Source organism: Drosophila gunungcola, chromosome 3R (assembly GCF_025200985.1).
Source record: "Drosophila gunungcola strain Sukarami chromosome 3R, Dgunungcola_SK_2, whole genome shotgun sequence".
In the NCBI taxonomy this organism is placed as follows: Eukaryota; Metazoa; Arthropoda; class Insecta; order Diptera; family Drosophilidae; genus Drosophila; species Drosophila gunungcola.
Window position 1 is genome coordinate 25,040,222 of NC_069139.1, and position 6,867 is coordinate 25,047,088.

At 38.5% G+C, this 6,867-nt stretch overlaps 1 long non-coding RNA gene across 1 annotated transcript in view; it reads right to left on the reverse strand.

The window, feature by feature from the left end:
• LOC128265066 (uncharacterized) overlaps positions 1–6,473 on the reverse strand; it is a 28,317-nt gene extending 21,844 nt beyond the window's left edge. The window contains exon 1 of the long non-coding RNA XR_008268799.1: positions 6,129–6,473. This is a non-coding gene — a long non-coding RNA (uncharacterized LOC128265066). The remainder of the gene's footprint in view (positions 1–6,128) is intronic.
• Between the last annotated feature and the right edge of the window lie 394 nt (positions 6,474–6,867).

The following is a 6,867-nucleotide window of genomic DNA, read 5'->3' on the forward strand; positions in this document are numbered from 1 at the left end:
AAATGCCAACTAATTTCAGTGTTTTGGGCCAAGAGCTGATGGCCAGTTGCTGGCCAATCGATCCACTTAATCAATGGGGCCGGAGCAAAGTGCTCACATTTTTTGGGTCGCAAAATGAAAACAAAACCATTAAATGCTCTTACTTAATACTTAATACGAGTGTTTAAGCACAAAAAGTTGTCGCAGGAAATGGCCCAGGACCCGAGGGCTGGTGGGCCGATGGGTGGGCGTGGTCAGCGTTTTGTGGCTATCGCGCCGGGCCATCTTGGCCAGGTTTGCACACGTCCTCGGCCTTTTAGCTGCTTAGTCAGCGCACCGAATGTCAACGAATTTTATTATTTGCAACCTCTGTCAGTATCTCTTTGTTGGCAGTTGGCAGTTGTCCGTTGGCCGCTGGCAATGTGTGGGTGGAATGGCTGCCTAAATTATGATGCACGGCCATGATAAAGTGGCAACAAACGTCACCAGTCCAGTCGCAATTGCCATGCCATGTAGCACTCTGGGTTGAACGCCTCCGCCGGAGCAATGGCTCGATCTGGCGGGAACCACTATGCAGTAGACACTGGCCCTCGGAGGAGGACGTGAGTCGCCGATTCTGTACTTAGTAAAACGACTTCGATGGCGTCAGCCAAAAGTGCCAATAATTTAGAATGATAAACTAGGGACTTATATTGGCAAAACAGGAAAATATGCAGGTCTTTCCGCTTGGGAAATCCAAACGCTCATAAAATACTCCTATATTGATTGACTTGATTGGCTGGCATTAAATTGTCCACGAATCTTTGTCATTATTTTAAATTCACAGTAATAGCAAGCTTTAGTAGATTTTAGTCTTATCTCTTATTCATAAAACGATTTTCAATTGAAATCAATAAAGAATAATTCATATAAAACTAAATGAATGGACAAAAACTAAACATTTTCTGAGACTTATTATATAAATTAGTCTAATTCATATCATTAACATGTCAAATACTTATTTAATATACCTTCCAGATTCGGTCAAGTTCGATCAAAATAATACATCTTTAAAAAGATTTTCCCCAGTAACCTAGCCTGAGAAACTAAATAAAGTATATTTTTTATATACATATTTGCTAAAAAAATTAAATTGTTCGTACTTGGTAATTTATTTTGTATATTTACAGCAATCTATGATTAGTTAACAAATTTCAATTGCGTTTATCTCTGGAATCCAAACTAAATCTTGGCTAATTTTATTTTATTGCCAATAGCAATTGATAAAGTGGACATTCGACGCCTTAAAGTGATATCAATGGGCCATCGAAAGTGTCGGCCATGTCAAATCACAAGTCGTTCGGCTCAACTAGTTTCTGCCCCCCGACTCAATAATTATAAAATATTACGTATACGCCCACGACAGCCAACCCATTAATAATACCAAAAACTTTATAAAAACTTTTCGTTGCGGCTTTGCTTTTATCTTTCCCAAAACACACAAAAACGTTAAAGTGTTTTTTTTTGTGAAGCACACAAACAGAAGAGAAAACAAACAAAGAAGCCCAATAAAGCTCCAGCTAAATTAGTTTCTCAGCGGAGAGGCATTCGTCTAATAAATTATTTGACAGTAAATTTGAAATTATCTTTTGAAATTGGAATTGCAGCGCATTACTTAAGCTCGCATAAATAAACAATAACACAATTGAGTAAGTCTGCAGCAACAATAACCGAAAAAAGAGACTAAAACAGAGGGAAATAAAGCCACAAACACAGTGGACCGAATAAGAGGCCAAATAAAAGGCAACATTAACGACCGATTCAATGGGCCCATTAAATTGGAACTGTCGGGCCGCCGTCTGGACGGGATCGAGTAAATATACAGAGAAAAAAAGTTTATTTATTAACAAAAGTAATCGAAACTGCATAGCACATTAAAATAAGATTTAAAATTTTGTTATCTAAAAGGATGAAAGCTTATTTCTGAGGCTTGGAAAATGTTGTTTAAAAGAAACATATTGATACAAAAATCATAAAATCAGGTTACCAAAAATTTACTTGATTTTTGTCTGTGCTTTGGAATCGGAGAAACGCACTGGAAATCGGACGCGGAATGAGAAACACAAGGTGGAGACGTCACGATCACGGATCAGGCCGCCTTTTCAGTGCTCTTTGCATATCATTTGAGCCGAAAATTTATAATTTCATTGAGTGGCGGCTGCCGACCACTCGGTTCGTTTCATTATTGAAATTAAGCAATTTGGCGTAATTTAACAACACTTTCGGTGCATAAGTTTGGCCGTTGCCATTTCGAATGATAACAATGAAGCACGGCCAGACAGGGACTTTGGCGAATGGGAATGGTCATTCAAATCGGAATGGAGCTGGTTTTTTTTGCTTCTGCCAAATGACCGGGAAGTGCGTCGAGTATCCATAGTCACGTCATTAGCTCAATTGTTCGCTGTTCATTGTCCGTGGCCCTCTGTCTTTAGCTCTACATTGCCTGTAAGTCTGAAATGCTTGAAATGTCTGGTCCCTGGCCCAGTGCATCAACATCAACACGTCTTCAGCTGGCTTAATAATGGATACCGCGCACGATATGGATAAGCAATATGTATTGTACTCTTTGTTGTTTTAAGCAGACTTCAATTAGCCGCAAGTGCACTCGTTTTTTCGGTCTTCTGATAAGGATCCACATCGGATCGTAGACCCATATAGCTGATTAAAAAACATGCTGCAAACTAGTCAAGACAATGTTGTTAATTTATTTTTAAATGCATATTTTTTAGATTACTTTAATGCATTTAACTTTTCAATTAAGTAAAGTTTCTTGCTTGAAAAAATGATATGTTTGAAAAATGTTTTCGAAATATTGCTTACAATTTCCGAGTAAATATTCTAAAAACGATTTAAAACTCTTTAACCTAATGCAAAATAGAGTCCTAAATTTATAGTTTTGTGTTCTTTGTAGGGCAAACATTTTTATTGACATAGCCGTGATCATTGAAACACTCTTCATTTATTTCCCACAAACTGCGCGCCTTTAATGGACCAATTACCGGGCATATGCTCCTTTCGCCTACTCCACTTCATTGTATTTTTATGGCGATCAGACATAATTATCCTTATCAAATCAGAATCGAATCCCTTACACAATCCACCCGGATAACGACACGTACATAAGTCTGGCCGACAACTTGCGGTGGCTCCTCGGGCGCCACTTTTGTTTATAGCCCTTTTACGGCTCTTTCAAGTAGTCACGGGAGTACGGAGGAAGTTTTTACGACGCTGCACTTGAACCACATCCGATGCGATCCAATCCAATCCGGCCCGAAATCGGTGTCGCGGTCCCGGAACAAGTGCTGGAACAGCAACCTCAACAGCAACAGCTCGTCCTGGTGGCATTTCGACACGTCGTAAAATCATCTGGACGGCTGTTAGAGCGGCTTTTACGATCTATAAAACGCCCGTAAATCGCTGGGGTGCTGACTGCATTTTCGCCTTTGAATCAACTCGATGATGGCGTTTAATTGTCGAGGAGCTGAGTTGAGTCGACTCGACTCGACTCGAGTTGAGTCAAGTCCGCGGACACCGAGCGATGAGCGGGCCATAAAAACCTGAGCGTGTGCCTGGGCCAAAAAAAAAAGGAGAGGAGGAGGGCATCGAGCAAATCGACGCTCTGTTTTGTTTACGGCATTTGTCGAGTAGTAAAAATGTCGTAAACGAAATTGTTATGAATTGCGGCAAATTAAATAAACATCAAATGCCAAACGCTTCTGTTATGTTCTGTTCGAGCTTGTTGTCTGTGGATTTTATGTCTTGGCTGCTCATTGAATCTTTATGTCGGGCACTGATTTCCCGAGTGTTTAAAATGTCGTTAACCAGTTCAGAGATGATTTACGGGCCTTACTTTGGCTTAGGGCTTATTTTACTAGTTATTGGATGGCTTAGTTCTCGTCGAGAGGTTAACATAAAACTGGAAGGCTGGGGAGCCAAAACGGGCGGACACACGATATCCGCAAACGAATCTCGTATGGCAACGACCACCACCAAAGAAAAGGCTTTTCGTTTGCTCCTCTTACCTGCAAAGCACGAAAATGTGACCCCAAAGTAAAAAAGAAATATATATAAAAAGCAGGGAAAATCCGACTGCAATCTGAGATAGCGATAAAGGGTACGAGAAGAAGCTATAAAGGAGACAAACAACAAACAGGCCAAGCGGCCAAAAGACTCGACGCAAAGCCAAAAGGCCAAACGCTGACTGGCTCCAAGACAACGGTTTTACTGTGGAGATTAAGATAACATTTGTGGGTAAAAATAAAGTTTTAAAGAAATATTTTTCAACCAAATTCCCACTAAAATGCTAAATCGATCAAAAAGTATTTTAAAAACCCCCCTTTTTAACTTGGACTTTTCTTATTGGATTAAAAATATTACTGATTACAATTTTAAAAGCTTTAAAAGCATGTAAGTTAAATTATATTAATTTTTTTAAATCCCGATTGTATTATTATAGTTATAAAATATTAAGGATAATTGATTACTTTAAATAAGGATCATAGTTTAATTAATACTATGTTACATTTTATAGAATTCCAAACATTTATCCAGGAAGTTCGATTTTTGGAAAAACTGAAATTTTCAGAACCAAGATCATAATATTAAACACAAGATAAACGTGTACATTGTACAAATTCAAGTAAATAGAAGATAATTTTATAGAAAGTGAAAATTATAGATGTTGTATAAAAAAAGTTCAATATTATTATGAATAATATTTCAAACCCAAATGTTGTTGTAATTGTTATGATACATTTATTAGCTATAACAATATTTAAAAAAAAAAATAAGAAAAATAATAACTCATTTGAAAGTTAAAGCATGTATTTTTAACATAATAGGATATAAGTAAAATGTACAATTTTTGCATTATTTTGTTGTTATATTTTCATACTAATATATTCACTGAAGATTTTCCTTATGCAGTCCATTGCCTTGTCATTTTCTACCTAGCCATGGGCCGTATCGGGCCCAAACAGGCCAAGCCTTTAAAGCGGCCTGAACCCTGCTCCGCTGCTGTTGTTGTTGCATTCCGGCATAGCAATGACCGCAACATTTACTGGGTCTGAATTTGAAACTGGCATTGGGATTGCGATAGTGTTGGTCGTTTGGAAAAGAAGCGAGCCAACAAAAACAACACAAAGGGGCAACAAAAACAAGGGGTTCCATAATGGCTGCGACATTCATTCGCATTCGTATCTGTAAGTATACGTATTTGTATGTATCTGTATCTGTATCTGAATCTGTATCTGTGTGGGATGGCCTGCAAGTCGCAAGATTTAAGATTGTCAACCATGTTGTTTATTGCTCTCTCAAGATTTGTCGCAGCCCGATCTTGTTGCCGTTGTTTTCGTACCTGGAGCGGGTTTATTTTTTCTGATTCTTTTTTTCCAGGAGTTGGGGGGCTGTCCGCCTGCTTTGTCGTTTATTCCGCGGAATTACTCAAAACGCTGAGAAAAATCTGGGGAAAGATAGGGACGCAAGAAATGTTCCCCGGATGAGATGCGCAGGCATGTCTGCGGTTTTCGTCTGTGATTTATCTCAACCATTTTTTTGTGCCCTTCTTGAATTCTCCTGTTCGCATATTTTAGTCTGAGGAGCCTGTGAGCTTCCTTTGAACTCAATTAAGTGGAAGATGGATATGAAGAAATTTTGCTAAAAACTATTTAAAAGCAGCTAATGGGGTCCTTTTCTGATGTATGTAAACTAAATGATCATTTAAACATAGTGTTTATTTACAATACAAATTGAGAGCACAGTAAACATATTTTTTAAGCAGAATACCTCTTTTTGATTTTCATTCTTCCCTTCTAAAATAATGAATTTGAAATTATAAAATATAAAAGCCTTTATAAAACACTGTGTAATTTTTCTGTAAAAATTCACTGCAAGACAAAAAAGTAAAAGGAAAGCATACATACAAATATTTATTATTTACAAAAACTCTATATGTATTTTTCCAAAAATACGAGCATGGACAGGAAATGTCCATTCCTAATACTTAACCCTTCCACGTTTATAAGTTTAAGTTTATAAAAAAGTGATTGTCAGATTTTGTCTTGGAGTTTTGAAATCATCAGTGTTTAAAAATATTTAAACTGAGAACTTACCTATGCAACAATTGAGTTTCTTATCATAGTCAGCTAATGTTTCATCCCAAGCCCCCCTGACTTTTCCACTTTTTATTTTCGGCCAACACATCTTAAACACATGGACCTCTTTCGATTCATAGGACACACTTCACACTTAACACTTTCCAATGGAAAACGGCACATATGCCATTTATGGCTTTTCATATTTTGCACACATTTTAACTCATTTCGAGTTGCTGGTAAACAGATATCGCCGAATTCGATGCGTTTTTTAGCCGATCCGCAACGTCCAAGCACCCGGGAACTGGAACTCATACTGAGTGTTTACAAAACAGCAGCCGCCGATTCCTGAAGATCCCGACACCCAACACCGATCCTGGACCGCATGCAAAAGGGTCACGGATGTGGGCATTTGGACGGATTTGGACACGGCCAGCGTCATAAATCATAAATTTCCAAAGGCTGCTGCTAAAAAACCAAATCCGAAACCGTTCGCCACGCAACGGGAATGCGCCATAAAAAATGTGTGTGCGTTGCCTTTTTTCCGCTTAAAAATTCGCACCAAGGTCAGCAATGCCGGCGGCCATTAAAAAAAAGGTGCCTTCGCTCACCTTTGCGAGGCGAATAGATATAGCCGCTCAGAGATCGCTCATTAGCAGCTGCACTTGTGTGTTTTTAATGAGGAACCTGCCCCGACCTTGGCCGTCGTTTTTTATTAGCCATGGCAAAAAATTATGATTGTTTCATATTTTGTTAG